This window comes from Capra hircus, chromosome 5 (assembly GCF_001704415.2).
Source record: "Capra hircus breed San Clemente chromosome 5, ASM170441v1, whole genome shotgun sequence".
In the NCBI taxonomy this organism is placed as follows: Eukaryota; Metazoa; Chordata; class Mammalia; order Artiodactyla; family Bovidae; genus Capra; species Capra hircus.
This window is the reverse complement of record NC_030812.1, coordinates 69003000-69027686: the sequence shown is the minus strand read 5'-3', so window position 1 is coordinate 69027686 and position 24687 is coordinate 69003000. Positions and strand designations below refer to the sequence as shown.

The 24687-nt window shown below is 37.0% G+C and overlaps 1 protein-coding gene and 1 pseudogene across 3 annotated transcripts in view; one reads left to right on the top strand and one right to left on the bottom strand.

Moving 5' to 3' along the window:
* CRY1 (cryptochrome circadian clock 1) overlaps positions 1-24687 on the top strand; it is a 90319-nt gene that overhangs the window by 25885 nt on the left and 39747 nt on the right. The window lies entirely within an intron of this gene.
* LOC102173642 lies at positions 21082-23924 on the bottom strand (annotated as a pseudogene).

Below are 24687 nucleotides of genomic sequence, written 5' to 3'. Positions count from 1 at the left end.
GTTCTGTCACTTTTTACTTTATACATTGTAAGATTATTGTAATGTATGTCCTCCTGATTAATGGATTATTCTAGGTTTTATATCATTATGAAGTGTGATGGCTGTGTTATATTTAAATTTATTTATTTTTCTGGGAATTGAAGTGTTTGTCATGACTTTTGCTAAGTATTTTTTCTTAATTAGTTTGTGACTGATATGGCTGCAGCAGCTTTCTTTGATATTTTTATGGTGAACTTTTGGTATCCTTTTGTTTCACTCTTTCTGGAAACCTTTTTTTAGATATCTCTTATAAGTAGCGTATCTTTGGCATTTTGATTAATTGGCCTGATGGTTTGTAGTTTTTAATTGAAGCCTATTTACATTTGTTATAATTGCCTTTGTGTTGGATTTATGTCTGCTATCTTATTTTGTGTTTACTTTTTTTTCTGCTTGTTTTATTTCTTTATCGTCCTCTTCTAAACTTATTTTGTTTATTTCTTTGTACAAGCTTGGTAATTATACATTATTTTAGCTATTGTTCTAGTGTTTACCCTAGAAATTACTGCAGCCATACTGATCAGTTAATCAGTGACTTCGTATATTGGATCATACTTTAAAACACTTAAACTTGTGTGTGTGTGTGTGTGTGTGTTTTACTTTATTTTACTTTACAATACTGTATCGGTTTTGCCATACATCAACATGAATCCGCCACGGGTGTCCACGTGTTCCCAATCCTGAACCCCCCTCGCACCTCCCTCCCTATACCATCTCTCTGGGTCATCCCAGTGCACCAGCCCCAAGCATTCTGTATCCTGCATTGAACCTAGACTGGCGATTCATTTCTTATATGATAGTATACATGTTTCAATGCCATTCTCCCAAATCATCCCACCCTCTCCCTCTCACAGAGTCCAAAAGACTGTTCTATACATCTGTGTCTCTTTTGCTGTCTCGCATACAGGGTTATTGTTACCATCTTTCTAAGTTCCATATATATGTGTTAGCATACTGTATTGGTGTTTTTCTTTCTGGCTTACTTCACTCTGTATAATCGGCTCCAGTTTCATCCACCTCATTAGAACTGATTCGAATGTATTCTTTTTGCTGGAGAGGGTGTGGAGAAAAAAAAAACACTTAAACTTTTAAACTCCAGTTAGTCTCCTTCTGACTTGTATATTCTAATTCTGTCTGTCTGGTTTTTGTGTGTTTATTTGCTTTTTAAAAAGCCAAAATGCATTATTTTATTGTTTTATAAAGCCAGTGTTTATATACATATATATTAACTTCTGTATTCTTTTTTCTTCCTAAAATCTCAAATATTCCACTTGGAATCACATTGTGTATAGTGCTAATGGGAGACTCTCAAGTTTTGTTTGTCTGAATATTGTGTTTCTGTCCTTACACTGGGTACAGAATTCTAGCTTGACAGTATTTCTCCCAGCATTCTGGAGATAATAGTTATAGTCAGCTACTGTTCCCACTGTTACTTTTTTGAGGGTAATATGTTGTTCCTTTTTGTCTAATTTTGTATCTTCTCTTTCTCTTATATATTCTTCAGCTTTGCAGTGATGAGTGTTGTGTAAGTTTCTTTACATTTATTCCTCTTAGATTTGTAAGGCTCCTTGAATCTGAAAGTTGGTATCTTTCATGAGTTCTGAAAATTTTTCAGCTATTTCCTGTTCAGATATTGCCCTCACCTCATCTTCCTTTCGGAACTCTGTTTGTACATGTTAGATGTTTTCACTGCGTTCTTAAGGTCTTCTCCTTATTTTCCATCTCTTTGTCTCTCATTATTTTGTTTTGTAAAATTTCTTTATGTCAGCTTTCCGTTTCATGAGTTCTCTTTTAAGCTTCATCATTATGTTTCATTTCAGTTATTTTTAAGTAGAAGTTTTCTTTGGTCCCTTTTCAAATGTGCCATTTCTTCTTAAACTTTTTGTTTTTGTTTTTTGTTTGTTTGCCTGCTTTTATTTATACCTTTTTACTTAAACATAATTAAATTGTATTGGGTCTGCTTTCAAGAAGTATCCAAACTCAGACCATGTCTCATACCCCCATATAACTACCTTGGCCCAAGCCACTACATAGACTATTGCATTAGTTCCCGTTTAGAATTCCCTGGCTCTGCCTTTCCTCCAATTCAACCTATTAATGATTCTTTGTAGCCATAAGATCAATCTTCTAATGACTTATGTCTCAAGAGTAAAAGGCATAACCCTTAAAATAGTTTGTAAGATACTGTGTGAATGGGAATTTGATAGCTTTCTAACTTGGTTTCTTACCACTCTGTCTTTCAGTCTCTGTGCTACAGCCATCGTGGCCTCTTGAGTGTTGTTTTTACAGTGTTATACATATTCCCAATCTGGACTGTACGTTTGCTGTTCCCTTTGTGGAGAATGTTTTTCTATCAGTGTGACTTGTTCTCTCAGTTCCCTTCAGATCTCTGCATGAATATTCTATTATCACTGAGGATTTACCTGACAGTCTTATATAAAATAGCAATCTCCATTCTTTTATTCCCCCTTTAACCTTTTATTCTTCACTTATTACCATTTGACTGATTTCTTTTTTATTATTCTGTCACCATCCATCCCCTACTAGAAGGTAAGCTATAGCAATACAATAGTAAGAATATCTTTTTAAAATAATGTCACAGTTATATCCCTAATATCTAGTATAGTCCCCAGTTCCTAATAGGTTCTCAATAAATACTTATTGAATAAATAAATGGTTACATAGGATTGTTCAAGGCATTTTCAATATGGTGAGTAGGTACTGACATTTTGGGAAAGTCACAAATCATATTACATTAGAATACTGTGGTTCACCTTCTATGACCTAGATTTCTACTTTTATTATTGTTACTTTTGGTGTACTTATTTAGTTACTATTGGAGAAATCTTCTGGAAAACTTGAATTGCTTATGTTTAATTTAGGTCATGGATAAGCAAAATCAGTATAACTTTCAGCATTTTTGAATAAAATTTTCAGAAAAGAAATTTCTTTTAGGCTATTTGACAACAAAACCCATTATTTATAGTTCTCTAAGACAGTTTGCTTTTTACAAATGTTTAACAGATTTTATTTAATTCCATGTAAGTCCTCTAGAGCCCCAAAATAGACCTCCTACCTGATTTTGCCTATCCTTCAGATGTTACAGTGCAGTGCTCTCTAAAAATAGACAAAGATTAGTAGGAGGCCTAGATTACAAGTATTTCAAAGTGATTTTTGAAATGAGGACAACACAAGTTACGTATAGTTGTACTAGTGTAATTCAGTTCCAAAAGATATATAATACTTGTATTTAAGATCATCTTCCACTACTGTCATAAAATTGAAGTGCTGTGATAGTTAAAGACTCATATCAAACATCATCTTTGTGAAACTTTATGATCCTCCCTTGACAGAGTTAATTCCTCTACATTTACTTAGTACCATAAACTTTAATAATACCATTTACTAAGAAATATAATAGTTTTTTATAGCTTATGTTCATTAAACTAGGGAGGCCTGACAGATGGGAGTTCTATATTTGTTTTTGTATCTCAGGAAAATGCCAAAATGTTTATTTAAAGAATGAATGAATGAAAATGCTTCAGGTATATTTTTCTACATTGTGTCACTGGTTCTTAATATTAAAAAATATATATATAAATGGTGTGGACCATTCCACTAGTGGACCCTAAAGATAGTGAAAGTTAATACAGGCCTAAATATGACTTTTTAACCTAAGTAAAATAATGTGGTTCACACAGTTCATTAAGTACACTTCTATTGTTGCTTTTTTCTCTAATTAGATTATGTTTTGTCATATAATTATGTAACATCTGACAGTCAGGGAACATTCTTTTTTCACATGTGCAAGCAGATGTGATTAGAATTTGTTTGTGGTCCATGACAGGTCCAGGCCCTCTTGTTTGGAATTTAAGAAATGTTTCTGTCTTCCTCTGTCTTTGGAAACTGCATGAGATAATAGATCAGTTGGACTTAACTGATATCTACAGGACACTTCATCCAAGAAAATACCCAGAATAAACATTCTTTTCAAGCACTCATGGAATGTTCTCTAGTAGAAACAAGCCTCAGTAAATTTAAGAGGATAGAAATTATTTTAAGAATCTTTTCTGACTACAATTTTATGAAGCTTGAAAGCAACCACAGAAAGAAAAACAGGAAAAGAATGAATACATGGAGACTAAACAACATGCTACTAAAAAAACCAATGGGTCAATGACATCATCAAAGAAGAAATCAGAAAATACATTAAGACAAGTGAAAATGAAAATACAGTATTAAAAAAATCTACGGGATACAGCAAAAGCTGTTTTAAGAGGGAAGTTAATAGCAGTACAGGCCTTCAGGAATCAAGAAATTCTCAAATAAACAACCTAACCTACCACCTAAAGTAAATGAACAGACAAAACCCAAAGTCAGCAGAAGGAAAGAAATAATAAAGATGAGAGAAGAATCAGAGAAGAAACAAATAAAATAGACCTAAAAAGTAGAAAATAGCAGTAAAATCGAGAGTGCTCTTTTTGGAAAGATAAAATTGTCAAACCTTTAGGTATGTGCACCAAGAAGAAGAGAGACCCAAATAAAATAAGAAATGAAAGAAAGAAACAACAACAGATACCACAGAAATAGAAAAAAAAAAATCATAGGAGAGTACTATGAAAAGATCCATGCAAACAAATTGGACAGCCAATGAAATGAAATGGAGAAGTTTCTAGAAACATATAGTCTGCCAAAATTGATTCAACAAGAGATAGATGAGTTGAACAGACAATCATTAGAAGTGAAATAGAAGCTATGATTTTTAAAAGTCCTTCCAAATAAAAGTCCAAGTCCAGACAGCTTCACTGGAGAACTCTTATCAGACAAAGAGGGACTTACACCTATCCTGCTCAAATTATTACAGAAAATTGAGGAGGAGGAAACACTCCCAAATTCATCCTATGAAGCCACCAGGAGCCTCATACCAAAATAACACAAAGTACTACAAAAAAAGAGAAAATTACAGGGGCTTCCTTGGTGGCTCAATGGTAAAGAATCCTCCTACCAATGCAGGAGACACTGGTTCGATCCCTGTTCCAAGATGATTCCACATGCCACGGAGCAGCTACACCTGTGAGCCACAACTAGTGAGCCTGTGCCCTAGAGCTTGGGAGCCACAACCGTTGACCTCATGTGCCACAACTACTGAAGCCAATGGCCCTAGAGCCTGTGCTCTGCAATAAGAAAAGCCACTGCAATGAGAAGCCCACCCATCATAACTAGAGGGTAGCCTCCATTCACTGAAGTGAAGTGAAGTCACTCAGTCGTGTCCGACTCTTTGCAACCCCATAGACTGCAGCCTGCCAGGCTCCTCTGTCCATGGGATTTTCTAGGCAATAGTACTGGAGTGGATTGCCATTTCCTTCTCCAGGGGATCTTCCCAACCCAGGGCTCGAAACTGGGTCTCCTGCGTTGTAGACAGAGGCTTTACCGTCTGAGCCACTGCAACTAGGTAAATCCCATGCAGCAACAAAGACACAGCACACTCAAAAATAAGTAAATAAGATTATTTTAAAAACAGAAAATTACAGATCAATTTCTTTGATAAATATAGATGAGAAAACTCTTAACAAAATATTTGAAAACTGAGTCCAACAATAAATACATGATCAAGTTGGATTTATTCCGTTTGCACAAGAATAGTTCTGTATATCCAAATCAATCAATGTGATATACCACATTAACAAAAGGAAAGATAAAAAACCACATGATCATCTTAGTAGGTGTAGAGAAAGCATTTGACCAAGTTCAGTGTCCACTTATAAACATTGTCATCAGAGTGGTTATAGAGGGAACTTATCTCAACATAATAAAAGCAATTCATGACAAATCCATAGTTAACATAATTCTCAACTCATAATTCCATTAGTCATGTATGGATGTAAGAGTTGGACTATAAAGAAAGCTGAGTGCCGAAGAATTCATGCTTTTGAACTGTGGTGTTGGAAAAGACTCTTGAGAGTCTCTTGGACTGCAAGGAGATCCAACCAGTCAATTCTAAAGGAAATCAGTCCTGAATAGTTGCTGGAAGGACTGATGCTGAAACTGAAATTCCAATACTTTGGCCATCTGATGCAAAGGACTGACTCATTGGAAAAAACCCTGATGCTGGAAAGATTGAAGGCGGGAGGAGAAGGGGACGGCAAAGGTTGAGATGGTTAGATGGCATCACCGATGCGATGGACATGAGTTTGAGTAAGCTCTGGGAGCTGGTGATGGACAGGGAACCTGGCGTGCTGCAATCCATGGGGTCGCAGAGTCGGCCATGACTGAGTGACTGAACTGAACATAATTCTCAATGGTGAAAAACTGAAAGACTTCCCACTAACTTTAGGAATAAGATGAGGATGGTCACCCTCACCACTTTTATTCCACATAATATTGGAAATCCTAGCCACAATTAAACAAGAAAAAGATATAAAAGATACTCAAAATTGGAAGGGAAGAGGTAAAACTGTCAGCATTTGTGGATGACGTGGTACATAATATGGAAAGCCATAAAGTCTCCACACAAAATCTATTAGAACTAATAAATGAATTCGCCAAGATAGCAATATATAATATTAATATACAGAAATCCATTTTATTTCTTTTTACACTGGCAATGAAATATCAAAAAAAGGGTGTAAAAGATTTAAAATCACATCAAAAATTTAAAATACCTAGGAATAAATGTAACCAAGGAGGTAAAAGATCTATACACTGAAAACTGTAAAACATTGAAAAGGAAACTGAAGATGATTCAAAGAAATGGAAAGATATCCCATCCTCTTGAAAGAATTCAGTTCAGTTCAGTTTGCTCAGTCGTGTCCGACTCTTTGCGACCCTATGAATCACAGCACACCAGGCCTCCCTGTCCATCACTAACTCCCAGAGTTCACTCAAACTCATGTCCATGGAGTCGGTGATGCCATCCAGCCATCTCATCCTCTGTCATCCCCTTCTTCTCCTGCCCCGAGTCCCTCCCAGCATCAGGGTCTTTTCCAATGAGTCAACTCTTCGCATGAGGTGGCCAAAGTACTGGAGTTTCAGCGTTAGCATCATTCCTTCCAAAGAAATCCCAGGGCTGATCTCCTTCAGAATGGACTGGTTGGAAAGAATTAGTATTGTTAAAATGGTCATACTACCCAAAGCAATCTACAGAGTTAATGCAAGCTCTATCAAAATACCCATGACATTTTTCACAACTAGAACAAATGATCTTAAAATTTTATATGACCTAAATGGAACCTAAATGACCTAAAATTGTCAAAGCAGTCCTGAGGAAAAAGAACAAAGTTGGAGACATAACCCTCCCAGAGTTCTGACTATACTACAAAACAGCAGCAATCAAAACAATATGGTATTGGTACAAAAACAGACATATGGTTCAATAGAGAATAGAGAGCTCAGAAATAAACCCACGCACCTACAGTCAATTAATCTATGACAAAGGAGGCAAGATATTCAATGGAGAAAAGACAATCTCTTCAGTAAATGGTGTTGGGAATGCTAGATAACTGCATGTAAATCAATGAAATTAGAACATTCCCTCGTACCATATACAAAAATAAAGTCAAAATGGTTTAAAGACCTAAATATAAGATATGACAACCATGAAACTCCTAAAAGAATATAGGGGAAACATTCTCTGACATAAATCATAAAAATATTTTTAAAAATCAGTCTCCCAAGGTAAAAGAAATCAAGCAAAAATAAACGAGGCTTAATCAAACTTAAAAGCTTTTGCACAACAAAGGAAACCATTGACAAAATGAGAAGGCAGATTATAGATGGAGAAAATATGTCAAATGATGTGACTAATGAGTTGTTAACATCTAAAATATAAAAACACATTGTACAACTCAATATTGGAGAAGTTACCAATACAGTCAAAAAGTGGGTAAAAAACCTGAATAGAAATTTTTCCAAAGAAGACATACAGGGTAAAGTTGTCTAATATAGTAAGTCCCCTGTATACAAACCTTCAAGCTGTAAACTTTCACAGATGTGAATGTGTGTTTGTGTGTCCAGTTATGTTAAGTTGGTTCACGTGTCTGATGCCCATTATCATGTGCATGCATCCTCCACCAGTGGTTGTGCTTTTGTGTACTTTATACTACTGTATAGAGTGCAGTAGTGCAGTATCATTATTTCAAGCCCAGGATGTCTGGAAGCAAGCATAAAAGCAGCAGTAATGTAGCTTGTTCTATTGTACTTTTCAAGATACTGTATTGTAAGATTAAAAACATTTTATTTTTTATATTTGTTTGTTTTAGTTCATTATTAATGTAAAAAGTATTATAAGTATTATAATACTAGATAGCTGATTGTATTAGTTGGGTGCATGCGTGCTTCAGGCATGTCCATCTCTTTGCATCCCTAGTGACTGTAGCCTGCCAGGTTCTTCTGTCCATGGGATTCTCCAGTAAAGAATACTGGAGTGGGTCGTCATGTCCTCCTCCAGTGGATTTTCCCCGACCCAGGGGTCAAACCTGCATCACTTGCATCTCCTGCAAAGGCAGGCAGGTTCTTTACCGCTAGTGCCACCTGGGAAGCCCCATTAGTTGGGTACCTAGGCTAATTTTGTGGAACTTATGAACAGATTGGATGAACAACCTGTACTTATGAACATGTTCTCAGAATGGAAGTTGTTTGGTATGTAGGGGACTTACTATATTCAACTTAATTGTTACCTGTCTTGTAGTGTCATTTCCTACCACTATCCTAAACTTTCAGTAAGAGCTTCCTATCCATTAAAAAATATGATAATGGAAAGTAAGTATGAAGGATCCAACTGTTTCTTTTAATCACTGTTTATTTTCCATAGATTAGTTGTTGAATTCCATTAAGTTCCTTTTATGAACATCATAACTCATCCATTTTTCTCCAGATGAACCATTATGAACAAAGCTACAGAGAACATTTTTGTACATCTCCCAGTAAATATGTCTACACATTCTGGGAGGATATATGCATAGGAGTGGCACTGCTGAGTCATAGGGTAGTCATTTCTTCACTGTTAGTGCGAGTTTTCCAAAGTGGTTATGTCATTCACATTCCTGCCAGCAGTTCATGGGAGTCTTGAGATGACCTATACTCTTATCAACACTTGTTATTGTTGGTCTTTTTCTTTTCAATCATTCTGATGGATGTGAAGTGTTATTTCATTATAGCTTTAATTTTCACTTTGTGATTACCAAAGAAGTTGAGTGTTTTTTCATGTTGTTAGTAGTCATTGGATACTTTCTTTCAGAAAGTGCTTCCTCAGGTCTCTTGTCCATTTTTCCATTGTGTTAATCTGTAATTAACACATAATCAGTTCAGTTCAATCACTCAGTGGTGTCGGACTCTTTGCGACCCCATGAATCACAGCACGCCAAGCCTCCCTGCCCATCACCAACTCCCAGAGTTCACTCAGATTCACGTCCATCAAGTCGGTGATGCCATCCAGCCATCTCATCCTCTGTCATCCCCTTCTCCTCCTGCCCCCAGTCCCTCCAGCATCAGGGTCTTTTCCAGTGAGTCAACTCTTTGCATGAGGTGGCCAAAGTACTGGAGTTTCAGTGTTAGCATCATTCCTTCCAAAGAAATCCCAGGGCTGATCTCCTTCAGAATGGAGTGGTTGGATCTCCTTGCAGTCCAAGGGACTCTCAAGAGTCTTCTCCAGCACCACAGTTCAAAAACATCAGTTCTTCGGCATTCAGCCTTCTTCACAGTCCAACTCTCACATCCATACATGACCACAGGAAAAACTGTAGCCTTGACTAGATGGACCTTAGTTGGCAAAGTAATATCTCTGCTTTTGAATATGCTGTCTAGGTTGGTCATAACTTTTCTTCCAACGAGTAAGCGTCTTTTAATTTCATGGCTGCAGTCACCATCTGCAGTGATTTTGGAGCCCAAAGAAATAAAGTCTGACACTGTTTCCACTGTTTCCCCATCTATTTGCCATGAAGTGATGGGACCAGATGCCATGATCTTCGTTTTCTGAATGTTGAGCTTTAAGCCAAGTCTTTCACTCTCTACTTTCACTTTCATCAGGAGGCTTTTTAGTTCCTCTTCACTTTCTGCCATGAGGGTGGTGTCATCTGCATATCTGAGATTATTGATATTTCTCCCGGCAATCTTGATTCCAGCTTGTGTTTCTTCCAGTCCAGCGTTTCTCATGTACTCTGCATATAAGTTAAATAAGCAGGGTGACAATATACAGCCTTGATATACTCCTTTTCCTATTTTAAACCAGTCTCTTGTTTCACGTCCAATTCTAACTGTGATTAATATAATATATAATAGTATATGTTATATATATAATACATAAAAATAAAATTATATTTATTTTATATATTTATTTAAACAAAATATAAATAAGATATTAAAAATATAAATTTCATAAAATAAAAATTTAAAATATGATTAAGATGAGCTGACGAGCTGATTAAGATTAAGAAATAGCTTCCAGTGGAGCTATTTCAAATCCTAAAAGATGAGGCTGTCGAAGTGCTGCACTCAATATGCCAGAAAATTTGGAAAACTCAGCAGTGGCCACAGGACTGGAAAAGGTCCATTTTCATTCTAATCCCTAACAAAGGCAATGCCAAAGAATGCTCAAACCACTGCACAATTACACTCATCTCACACGCTAGCAAAGTAATGCTCAAAATTCTCCAAGCCAGGCTTCAACAATACTTGAACCATGAACTTTCAGATGTTCAAGCTGGTTTTCAAAAAGGCAGAGGAACTAGAGATCAAATTGCCAGTATCCACTGGATCATCGAAAAAGCAAGAGAGTTCCAGGAAAACATCTATTTCTGCTTTATTGACTATGCCAAAGCCTTTGACTGTGTGGATCACAATCAACTGTGGAAAATTCTGAAAGAGATGGGAATACCAGACCACCTGACCTGCCTCTTGAGAAACCTATATGCAGGTCAGGGAGCAACAGTTAGAACTGGACATGGAAAAAAAGACTGGTTCCAAATAGGAAAAGGAGTACGTCAAGGCTGTATACTGTCACCCTGCTTATTTAACTTCTATGCAGAGAACATCATGAGAAACGCTGGGCTGGAGGAAGAACAAGCTGGAATCAAGATTGCCAGGAGAAATATCAATAACCTCAGATATGCAGATGACACCACCCTTATGGCAGAAAGTGAAGAGGAACTAAAGAGCCTCTTGATGAAAGTGAAAGAGGAGAGTGAAAAGTTGGCTTAAAGCTCAACATTCAAAAAACAAAGTTCATGGCATCTGGTCCCATCACTTATCGGCAAATAGATGGAGAAACAGTGGACACAGTGTCAGACTTTATTTTTCTTGGTTCCAAAATCACTGCAGATGGTGATTACAGCCATGAAATAAAAAGATGCTTACTCGTTGGAAGAAAAGTTATGACCAATCTAGACAGCATATTAAAAAGCAGAGACATTACTTTGCCAACAAAGGTCTGTCTAGTCAAGGCTATGGTTTTCCAGTAGTCATGTATGGATGTGAGAGTTGGACTATAGAGAAGAAAGATGAGTGCCGAAGAATTGATGCTTTCGAACTGTAGTATTGGAGAAGACTCTTGAGAGTTCCTTGGACTGCAAGGAGATCCAACCAGTCCATCCTAAAGGAGATCAGTCCTGGCTATTCATTGGAAGGACTGATGTTGAAGCTGAAACTCCAATACTTTGGCCACCTGATATGAATAGCTGACTTATTTGAAAAGACACTGATGCTGGGAAAGATTGAGGGCAGGAGGAGAATGGGACGACAGAGGATGAGATGGCTGGATGACATCACCAACTCAATGGACTTGAGTTTGAGTAAACTCTGGCAGCTGGTGATGGATAGGGAGGCCTGGCGTGCTGCAGTCCATGCTATTACAAAAAGTCGGGCACAACTGAGCGACTGAACGGAACTGAAAGATGAGCTGAAGTAAAACCATGGGAAAAGATATACCATGCAAATACTAATAGAAAGCTAGTATCACTTTAGTAATATCAGATAGAGTTTAAAGCAAGAAGCTTTATTAAAGATAAAGAAGGAAATATCCAAGTCTTTAAAATGGATAGTCCTTCAGAAAGACATAGCAGTTCTAAATTTGTATTTGTAAAATGCAGTTTCAAAATACAGAAAGCCAATATTGATAGAACTAAAAGGAGAAATAGAAAAATTTAGAGTCACAGAGAAAAATATATACTTCTTTAAATAACTAGTGGAATAGGCAGACCAGAAATCAGTAGTTTAAAGGATTGGAACAATATGATTAACAACTTTGAATTCACATAAGTAGAGCATTTTATCCAACACCTACAGTATACATATTCTTTTCAAGAGTACATTGAAAGATTAACAAAGTTAATTGTATCCTGGGTCATAAAGCAAGTCTAATATTTCGCAACATTGAAATAACAGGGTATGTTCTTTAATCACAATGAGATAAGTTCAGAATTACTAACAAAAAATCCCCAAATACCAATAGTTAAGCAATATTCTTACAAATAATAAAATAGAAATTACAGTGGAAATTTTAAAATATTTTGGACTAAATGACAATGACATATCAAAATTTGTGAAATACAGCCAAAGACATTTATGGCCCCAAAAGCATAAGGTTGAAAAGAAGAAAGACAAAAATCTGAGACAGAAGTATTCCTTTCCAAGAAGTTGAAAAAAAATTAGAAAAAATAAACTACAAGAAGGTGAAAGGAAGAAAAGAATGAATATGAATACAAATTAAAACTGGAAAGTTTGTTCCCAACTTTTAAATAAAACAAAATCTCTAAAGCACCTTGTCCTGTATTCTCCCATCTTAATAAATAGAAATTTTATCCTGTCATGTGCCCTTAATTTGAAATCAGCTTTGCTCTCTATCTCATATCTCACATTTTTCATGTGATTCTATAGGTTATACCTTAAAAATATATCCAGAATCTAGTCATTTCTCATTCCCGTCATTATTACAGCTTGACCTAAGCCATCATTATCTCTTACCTGGATAACTGCTTTAATTTCTTTTTTTTTTTTAATTTTTAATTTTTTTTAAATTTTAAAATCTTTAATTCTTACATGCGTTCCCAAACATGAACCCCCCCCCACCTCCCTCCCCACAACATCTCTCTGGGTCATCCCCATGCACCAGCCCCAAGCAAGCTGCACCCTACGTCAGACATGGACTGGCGATTCAATTCTTACATGACAGTATACATGTTAGAATTCCCATTCTCCCAAATCATCCCACCCTCTCCCTCTCCCTCTGAGTCCAAAAGTCCGGTATACACATCTGTGTCTTTTTTCCTGTCTTGCATACAGGGTCGTCATTGCCATCTTCCTAAATTCCATATATATGTGTTAGTATACTGTATTGGTGTTTTTCTTTCTGGCTTACTTCACTCTGTATAATTGGCTCCAGTTTCATCCATCTCATCAGAACTGATTCACATGAATTCTTTTTTACGGCTGAAATCTCTAAAGCACCTTGTCCTGTATTCTCCCATCTTAATAAATAGAAATTTTATCCTGTCATGTGCCCTTAATTTGAAATCAGCTTTGCTCTCTATCTCGTATCTCACATTTTTCATGTGATTCTATAGGTTATACCTTAAAAATATATCCAGAATCTAGTCATTTCTCATTCCCGTCATTATTACAGCTTGACCTAAGCCATCATTATCTCTTACCTGGATAACTGCTTTAATTTCTTAATTGATCTCTTAGCCCAGTTCTTCATCTGATTGTCAGAATTACCCTGTAAAACCTTCGTGTTGCTATTCTCTTAACTTTCCAGTCCCTTTCCATTTATCTTGGTGCAAAAGGCAAAGAAAACTCTTACAGTGTCCAGTTCAGTTCAGTCGCTCAGTCATGTCCGACTCTTTGTGACCCCATGAACCGCAGCACGCCAGGCCTCCCTGTCCATCACCAACTCCCAGAGTCCACCCAAACCCATGTCCATTGAGTCGGTGATGCCATCCAACCATCTCATCCTCTGTCATTCCCTTCTCCTCCTGCTCTCAATCTTTCCCAGCATCAGGGTCTTTTCAAATGAGTCAGCTCTTTGCATCAGGTGGCCAAAGTATTGGAGTTTCAGCTTCAACATCAATCCTTCCAATGAACACCCTGGGCTGATCGCCTTTAGGATGGACTGGTTGGATCTCCTTGCAGTCCAAGGGACTCTCAAGAGTCTTCTCCAACAACACAGTTCAAAAGCATCAACGAGGCCTTAAATAATTTGCTCACCTTATCTATTCTTTGTCTTCTTCCTATTCCTCCCTGAGCGGCAACCATACTGACCATCTTGCTATTCCTCAAACATGCTATTAAATCTCTAGGCTGTTGCTCTTCCCCAGTACCCCCTTGGCTTTGCTGTTGTTGTTCACTCATGTCCAACTCTTTGCAATCCCATGGACTGCAGCAGGCCAGGCTTCCCTGTCATTCACTATCTCCGGGAGTTTGCTCAAACTCATATCCATTGAGCCAGCGATGCCATCCAATCATCTTATCCTCCGTCACCCCCATTTCCTTCCTTCAGTCTCTCTCAGTATCAGGATCTTTTCTAATGAGTTGGCCCTTTGCATCAGGTGGCTGAAGTATTGGAGCTTCAGCTTCAGCATCAGTCCTTCCAATGAATATTCAGGGTTGATTTCCTTTAAGATTAACTGGTTTGATCTCTTTGCAGTCCAAGGGACTCTCAAGCATCTTCTCCAACACCACAGCTCAAAAGCATCAATTCTTTGGCATTCAGCCTTCTTTATGGTCCAGCTATCACAGCCATACATGACTACTGGAAAAACCATCACTTTGACTAGACGGACCTTTGTTGGCAAAGTAATGTCTCTACTTTTTAATATGCTGTCTAGGTTGGTCATAGCTTTTCTTCCAAGGAGCAAGCATCTTTTAATTTCATAGCTGCAGTTACCATCTGCAGTGATTTTGGAGCCCAAGATAATAGTCTCTGACTGTTTCCATTGTTTCCCCTTCTATTTGCCGATAAGTGATGGGACCAGATGCCATGATCTTTGTTTTTTGAATGTTGAGTTTTAAGCCAGCTTTTTCACTCTTCTCTTGCAGCTTCATCAAGAGGCTCTTTGGTTTCTTTTTGCTTTCTGCCATAAGGTTGGTATCATCTGCATATCTGAGATTATTGATATTTCTCCTGGCAGTCTTGATTCCAGTTTGTGCTTCATCCAGCTTGACATTTCCCGTGATGTACTCTGCATAGAAGTTAAGTAAGCAAGGTGACAACATATAGCCTTGACGTACTCCTTTCCCAATTTTGAACCAGTCCATTGTTCCATGTCCGGTTCTAACTGTTGCTTGTTGACCTGCATACACATTTCTCAGGAGGCAGATCAGGTGGTCTGGTATTCCCATCTCTTTGAATTTTCCAGTTTGTTGTGATCTACATAGTCAAAGGCTTTCGTGTAGTCTCATTTCAGAACCTTGCTGAGTATTGCCTTATTGATGAAATCTTATCAATTAGCCCGTAAAACATCCATCCTTTCCCCCATACTTGGCATTCCCTACTGTAAGTGGTTACTACCTGTTGTTGTTCAGTTGCTAAGTCTTGTCCAACTCTTTGTGACCCCATGGACTGCAGCAGGCAAGGCTTCCCTATCCTTCACTGTCTCCTGGAGTTTACTCAACTTAAGCCCATTCAGTTGGTGATGCCATCCAGCCACCACTGGTAGAGATGTGAAAGTAATATTCATGTAGGAAGGAACTTTCCAAACCTGTTTATTTCAGGATGCAGTGCTCTCAATGATCTGTTTTTTTGTTTTATTTTGAAATAATTTTAGGCTTATTTAAGAATTACAAAAATAATAGTTATTGTGTACCCTTCACCCAGCATCTCTTAATGTTAATATCTTATATAGTCATAGTATAGTTAATCAGTATCAGTAACTAAGTTAATCAGTAACTAATAGTATAGTTACATAATGCTTATGTAAATGGCTTCCCTGGTATCTTAGCTGGTCAAGAATCCACCTACAATGCAGGAGACCCTGGTTCGATTCCTGGGTCAGGTAGATCCACTGGAGAAGGGATAGGCTACCCACTCCAGTATTCTTGGGCTTCCCTGGTGGCTCAGCTGGTAAAGAATCTGCCTGCAATGCAGGAGACCTGGGTTCGCTCCCTGGGTTGGGAAGATAGATACCCTGGAGAAGGGAACAGCTACCTACTCCAGTACTCTTGCCTGGAAAATCCCACGGACAGAGGAGCCTGATAGGCTGCAGTCCATGGGGTTGCTAAGAGTCAGACACGACTGAACGACTTCACTTTGACTTTTCACTTTCATGCATTGGAGAAGGAAATGGCAACCCACTCCAGTGTTCTTGCCTGGAGAATTCCAGGGACGGGGGAGCCTGTTGGGCTGCGGTCTCTGGGGTCGCACAGAGTTGGACACGACTGAAGCGACTTAGCAGCACCAGCATAGTTAATCAGAAGTAGGAAATTAGCATTTGTACGGAGCTGTTAATGAAACTACAGACTTTATATGAATTTCACTATTTTTTCACTGACATCTTTTTCTGTTTCAGTGTCCAGTCTAGAATTCTCCATTGCATGTCTCCTTATTTTCTTCTGGCTGGTAACAATATCTTGGTCTTTCCTTGTGTTTCAAGACCTTAAGAGTTTTAAAAGTACTAATTAGGCATTTTGTAGGATGTCACTACAAAATGGACTTATGTTTTCTTGTGCTTGAGGCTTTGCATTTTTGAAAAATACCACAAGTGATGTGGCTTTCTCATATGACGGGAGACATGGTATCAATGTGTATTATTATTGGTGATATTACCATTGATCATTGGCTAAGAGAGTGTCTGCTGGGTTTCTCCATTGTAAGATTACTATTTTTTCCTTTGTAATTAATAAATATTTTGGGAGAGATATTTTGAGGTTATATGAAAAGTGAAAGTTGCTCAGTTGTGTCCAACTCTTTGTGACCCCATGGAGTGTAGCCTGCCAGGCTCCTCTGTCCATGAAATTCTCCAGGCAAGAATACTAGAGTGGGTACTATTCCCTCTCCAGAAGATCTTCTAACCCAGGGATCAAACCCAGATCTCCTACGCTGCAGGCAGATTTCTTTATCATCCGAGCCACCAGAGGTTATATTAATATTCTTTTTCTTCTTATTATTTCAGATACTAATTTTTATATTCATCGGTGGCTCTTGCTTGATTGAAGCAGTTATTAAGTGCTATTCCAGTCGTGATTTTTTTCATCCCTTCCATATTTATTAGTTGGATTTCTTCTGTAATTGAAGACGTATTCCTTCTCCCTCCACATATTTCATTATTCAGTAATGAAATTTGTAGATTTATAAATTTGTAGATTTATGTTTGTTTTGTTCTGTGGGTTATAATCTATTACCATTGCTGGCTGTTTTGTTTATTTGGTCCACCTTTGATATCCATCTTATTTTTAGACATGCACTCATCTTATTTTCCTTTAGCACTTTCTTACTTTCTGGCACCATGAGATGCTCCTCTCATCTTTTATATTTTTTCACTCTGTTCTGAAATCAGCCACCACTCTGTGGAATCCTGGTTCTTCTTATTGGAGAAGGATATTTGGAAAGCAACATTTGGGTACTTGTTTCATCTTTTATAGCGTTTTTTCCTTCTCTGGCACTTTTTTCCCTCTTCTTTTTCATAGTACTACCAGCATGAAAACCTCTAAAAATCTTGACTTAATGTCTAGAGGAAACTAGCATTATTAGAAGAGAATTTTCTGGTAGGAATACCAGAAAACCAATACATGTAATGCTGTCATTTGCTTTTGTACATGTGTTACACAAATTTTATTTAGTTCTGTTTTAATCCTCTAAAGCCTAGAAGTAGATTTTCAATATGATTTTTGGCCTACCGTCAGAGGGTTAGAATGTTCTGGTTTCTAAAAATACACATGGAATAGTAAAAGTCTTAGATTTCAAGTACCTTTGTGATTTGGGGATTAGGGAGACATATTACATAACCATACTAGTTTAAATGAACCTCAGAAGTTAAAATATATTTCAAGAAAGACTGAGTAAAACTTCTGTCACAGAGTGCTGTGATAGATACTGTAGATCCAGATCAGTTATGTCTTTGTAAAGTTGTAGAGATCTTCTTCAGCATAATTACTTTCCTTTTATATGTCCTTTAACGCTAGGGACTTTAATAATATGATGTATTAGTAGAATAATAAATGTGCATATCTTATTCCCTCATTGAACTTGGAGACTCCAAGAACTGGAATCCTGGATTTATTGTGTTCTGTGTAGATACCCAGATGTTGGTTGTATGAATGAAAGAATGTACCTCAGAATACAACTTCACATTTATTACTAATAGTAATTTACTCTCAAATATCTCTAAAGAGAATAAAAGTTAACATGAATCCAAATGAGTCTGTTTATCAAGTAAATGACAGGATAATACTTTGGGTTCATTTAGTTTCACTTATAGTTCTCTCTCTAAGCATAGAACAACTTCTGTAAGTAGTTATATAGTATCTATAAAGATGAGACGTTTCTTATTTTCAACCATGAAATTAATGGGATGCGTTTGAGGTCTATGACTGGTTCATAACTCACTTATTAGTAATTATATAAAATTAACCCCTTTTGTTCATGATAATTGCATCAGACTTAGGATTCTCAAATTTCAGTTCGATTTCCATGTTATCTTTTCTCCCCCCTTTTTTTTGACCCTTTTACCATCCTCCCTCTTCTCTATCCTATGTTCATTCTTTCTTCTTTATCACATCAGTCTTTGCTTCTTTCCGTCATGTATCCTTACTTCTCTCATGTGTTATTACATCTTTATCCCATTTATCTGTCCTCTCTCCCTCCCTTTCTTCCATCAGTCATTCTTCCCATATTTCCTTCTAGGAATTCACATATTTATCCTCTGCTTCAGAGAAGGAAATGGCAGTCCACTCCAGCACTCTTGCCTGGAAAATCCCATGGACGGAGGAGCCTGATAGGCTACAGTCCATGGGGTCGCAAAGAGTCGGACATGACTGAGCAACTTCACTTTCACTTTCTGTATATCCAGACCTCATTCTGTCCTTTCTCTTCTTTTTCTTCTGTCTCTCCAACCTTCTTTCTGTCCTGTCAGTCCTTCTGTCCATTCAAAGTGAAGGTCCTTTTCTTTTATCAGGTCTTTTCCTTTCTCCTTATGGCTGCCATATATGTGCTGATGAATTCCAGTTTTATATCTTGCAATCTCACTTCTGTCTTAGACTCCAGATTTAACAATCCACTTCCTTTGCTGTATTACTTCTTGAATATCTACCCAGATACCAACTGCTCTTATCATTTTTACTGTTACCACTCCTATTCATGGCACCATCATCTCTTCTCTAGAGTAGTATAGTAGTCTTCTCAGTAGTCATCCTATTTCTGCCCTGTGCTGATACTCATTTTCCACCCATCAGTCCAAGAAATTATTCTAAAAGTTATCATATTGTGTCCCAGTGTTTGCACAAAACCTTTTAAAGGATTCCTATCTTTTAAAATTATTATTGAGGTAAATTGGTTTATAACACAGAAGTTTCATTTGTATGTTATGATTCAATATATGTGTGTACTGTAGCCTGCTCATCATGAAAACAGTCACCATACAGTTGAGCCCCTTTGCCTTTATTGTGCTTCTATCCTCTCTGATAACCACGAACCTTATTTTCCACAGATAAAAATAAAAATATTATTAAATCTTTTTTCCCCAGCTTTATTGAGATATAATTTACATGTAACTAGTCTTTTTCTGAGAGAGAGGAATTTCAAATAAGACAGACTACTGAGATGCATTACACATAGATCTGGAAAAGCATGCTTTTGAACACGTTAGATTTTATTTATTTGTATGTAAATCCTTTAAAGCCTAGAAGTACATCTTATACTTGATTTTGGCCTAACCTGGTAGAGTCATAATGCTGTGATTTCTAAAAATAAACAAGGAGTAAGAGTTCTAGATTATAAATAGCTTTGTGTGATTTTTGAGATCAAGGAGGCTTAATTACATAGGTTGTATTAGTATAAATTGATTCCAGAGATTGAGTGATCTTGACCCTTTTAAACTCTAATTACTAATTTTAATAATTTTCTGTGTATTCTTTTTCTGTATTTGATAGTGTCAACTCTCATGCCATCTGTAAATAACTGTGCGTTTGTTTCTTCATTTCCTTTTATCTCTTGATCTTTTTACTATATTTGTTAGTCCTGCTAGTACCAAGTTGAATAGAAACAGTGGCAGGCATCCTTGTCTTCTTCCTAGTCCTGAAAGAAATACTTAAAACATTTTGCCATTAAAGAGAATGTTTTCTATACTTTTTGTAAATGCCCTTTTCACCATTAAGGAGGTTATCTTCTAGTCCTGGTTTGTTGAGGCAAAATGGAAATTGAATTTTAATAGTTTCTCCTCCTGCATCTGTTCTGATTTTGGCATCCAAGTAAATCTCATCTCATAAAGTCAGTTGAGGAGTGTTCCTTTTTGTCTATACTCAGTATTAACCACGAATTCAATCTCTTTAATAGCTGTGAGATCCATTTCATGTTCTTTTTTTGTTCTTGAGTCAGTTCTGGTGAGTTTTAAATTTCTTGCTGAGTAACTTTTAATAAGGAATTGATCCACCTTATCAAAGTTTTCAGATTTATTTCCTTAAAATTGTTCATACTGTCTTATTTTCCACTTAATCCCTACAGTATCTGAGATTATATCTTCATTTTAATTTTTTTTTTAACCTGTGCTCCCTGGATTGGGAATGCAGAGTCTTAACCACTGGGTTACCAGGTAAGTCCCTCTTCTTTTTTATTCTTAATATTGTTTATTTCGCCTTCTCTCATTTTTTCCCTTCATTTACCTTGTCAGATATTTATAATATTGTTTCTTCAAGCAATAAATTTTGGCTTGTTTCTATTATATATGTGTTCTCTTTTCACTAATTCCTAAATTTCATTTTTCTTTGATCATTTCCGTCTTTCCCATTTCTTCTTTTTTAGAACAATAAACACCTTTATTACTTGAGCTACGGTATGATGGAGGAAGATTTGTTTGCCTTTCCAGGCCTTGATTTTCTTCAGATGGAAGTTCAGCTCCTTGCTGTCTAGCACATAGTCATCTGCTTGGCCAGAAGACTGGTGATTTGGGCATTCTCGTTTTCATCGTATTTCTTCTGAATTTTCTTAGATTATTTTTTGTCGTTGTTGTTTAAAATCCCTTCTTCCTTGAGAGTCTGCTTGGCTCCATTCTTGCAGCCCAGAGGCAATGCATAGTGGGATCCCTACTTCTCTCAGAATAGTGTGCTGTCAGTGAGCAAGATGCAGTTCTTCACTAGGGTCTTGGTACTGACCAGTTCATCGTTGGATGCACTGTGAACAACATCTTTAATCCTTGCTTTGCACATACAACACTCCAAGCCTCAGTAAAATTTCGCTATGTCCAGCCTCAAGATATGGTATTTCTTGTTGCCTCCCTGCACATGGACTGTGTGTATGAGGCCAGCATCAATCTTAGTGTTGGCAGCAGGGATTCTCAGCTCATACTTCTGCTTCCTGTGGTAGGGCTTTCTTGCTTCTGGTCTTGTGGCGCTTGTGTCAGTTGTCCAGAAAAATGCCTGTTGCTCAGTGCTGGCTGGAAAGAGATCATTTCCTTCTTTGTGTTAATTCTTTTTAGGACTTATTTATTCTGCTGTTTTCCTAGCTCAATTTCAAGTCCTTTTTTTCTAACATAAGCATTTAAGCCTTTATATACCATTTTTTTGTTGTTTTGTATTCTGTACATTTTAGATATATTTTCCTCATTATCAGTCTGTTCTAGGTATTTCCTGAAATCCATTGCGATGCTTTTTGTCCTATGAGTTGTTTGAGGAAGTGTTTTTTAATTTCAGAATGTATGCTAGATACCAGTTCCTTTAAATTTGCTAATAGTGTTATGACCTAGTACAGGTCAATTTTCATGAGTATTCCATTTATACTTGAATAAATATTCTCTGTTTATTGGGTATAGTGTTCTCTGATTGCCTTATATCTTTTGTCTTTTTCTTTTGTTTTGTGTGGTTTCAATATGATACATCTAGATGTGGATCTTTCTCTGACTGTCTCATCTCCCCATCTGTGTATCTCTGCTCATTTTTACTTGTTCTTTTTTCTATTTTTATTTTCCCTTCTCTCCATGTCACCTTCCATCTCCAACTCCACGTCCCTCTCTTCTTACATGAGAAGAGAGAGGCATGAGATTAATGAATTTCTTGAATTGCTATCTTTCAATGGTTCTGGAAAATTCTCAGTAAAATTTGGGCCTCTCATTCTGCAACTTGTGGAATAAATTCTTGTTTCCTTACGTATTTTATGATTGATTTGTTGGTTGGTTGATTGATTTTGGTAGAACTTTTTCTGTAGAAAATGAAGTGTTGGTTGAAGTTGAGAATCCAGAGAGTATTTATACTTTCTTTTAGCAATTATCTCAGATCATAACCAACCTGGGACTGCATTAAATGCAATGATATGCTTGAGGTGATTGGTACCATTTAAATCCCATGAATTTGCAGTGAGGTTATGCTTTGGGGGGATGCACTAGAATTTTTAAATAAAATAAATAATTTTAGATTTGTAGAAAATGTGGAAATATAATACAAAGAGTTCCTGATTACTCTGTACCCAGTTTTCCCTGATATTAACATCTTAACATTAATACCATATTTTTGTCAAAACTAAGAAATCATAGCACTAGCTAAATTCTGGACTATATTCAGATTTCCTAAAATGTTCTTTTTCTGTTCCAGGATTCCATCCAAAATACCACATTGCACTTAGGCTCCTCTGTTCTGTGCCAGTTCCTCGGGCGTCCCTTGTTTTTTAAGACCTTTTTGATTTAGTCATCTGTCTTATAGAATAGCCAGCCTCAGTTTAGTTTTGTCTAATGTTTTTCCCATCTTTAGAGTGGGATTACTGCTTTGTGGAAAATACCATAAAAAAATATCTCATCGTATTGTATCAAGATGTACCTGATACCCTACTGACTTATCACTGGTGATGTTTGCTCTGATCACGTGGTTAAGGTAGTGTTTGCCAGTTTTCTCCACTGCAAAATCACTGTGTTTAACCTTTCTATTCAGGAATGGGAGATTTTATTTTCTTTCTACTCTAACCAAGTAGAGACAGGCGAGTTTCCTTCCTGTCCTCGTCTGCCCTATTAAGGTTTATGTCTACTGTACAGTTGAGCTGTGCATGGAGCTCTTTAAAGCTCAGGCATAATATTGAGGGTCTTTTATTAGTTTTTTCAGTTGAATGGGCCTGGTCTTTATCTCCTGTCCTCCTCAGCCTGGATTACGTTCAAGGTTTCCAGGAATCTGTAGAAATCCTCAAGGCTAAAGCTGTCCTTAGTGCTTTGCTTAACCTATTTATGACTCCTTACTTTTGGGGCAGTCCAGTGAATTATGTTTAAAAGTTTTATTTATTTATTTTTGTTAACTTGTTAGTTATTTCCGTTAGAGTATCTTGGTCCAATGTCCTGTCAGTGACAGAAGTTTGTAGGTTTCTTTTGACATTGTTTTTGAATATTTTTTGAAATGTTAACACTTGTGTTGGGGGGAAGTAGTTTAGTGTTAGAAAGTATGATACGTTCTCCCAGTTGCTCACTACCCATCCATCCCTCACCCAAACACACACAGTTCTTTTAAATTTCTTTTTTTAAATATTTATTTATTTATTTGTTTGTGCTGGGTCTTAGTTGCTGTGTGTGGGATATAGTTCCCCAACTGGAGATGGAACCCAGCTTCCTTGCATTGGGAACGCCGAGTCTTAGCCACTGGACTACCAGGTGGTAGTCCCCTTTTGAATTTCTTGACTTAAGGATACAGTTTTCCCTGCTTGGAATGCTCTTTGCTACCTGATCCTCATGATCAACACCTGTTGATTCCAAACTCTGCTCAGATGTTTTCTTGCTCATGCCTCCTATCTCCTTTCCTCTGCCCCCGTACACAGTTTGATTTCTTCTGTGCTGCTATAATATACCCTTCATTAAAAAGTATGAATACATATATATCAGTGTTGGTTTGAATATTGTGGTAGATATTATTGTTCACTTACAGAAAATTTATGCTTCTACCTTCTTAAAGTTTGGTTTGGCCTTGGGACCTTCCCTGACCAATTAAAACTGGTGAGAAAGGCCTAGACTTGGTCTTTAAGAAGGTTACAATTCTGTAGCCAATATTCTTCCTTACTGTCTTCATCTATTACAATCAAATTAATGCTTCAAGGCTTCTTTCTGCCATCACCTTGGAATTTTTTGCCTCAATTTCTCCCCATCTCAAAAAAAAATCCAGAAGTGATTTCTCCCTCCTGATTTTTCAAAGCAAATTAATGATATTTATACATGTCTCTTATATATTGCATTCTACCATAACAGGTTCTGTTACATTCATATGTATCGTGTACATTTTCAGGTTTGTTTTCTAGATTTTAAGCTTCGTAAGTGTTGGCATTTCCTATCATTTATCATGTGTTCCTCAGATCAATAAAATTATGTGAATAATTAATAATGTCACTAATTAGAAGATATTTTAGGAGTTTATTGGGGCATTTTGGGGGGTGACAGTGTTTGAAAGGTCCTACTAGAATTAGTGAGGAGAGGTCAAGAATGGAAAACTTCTTGCAATGCTCAGGACAATCTCTCAAAATAAATAGTTGTCCTGAGTCCCACATAACTTTCA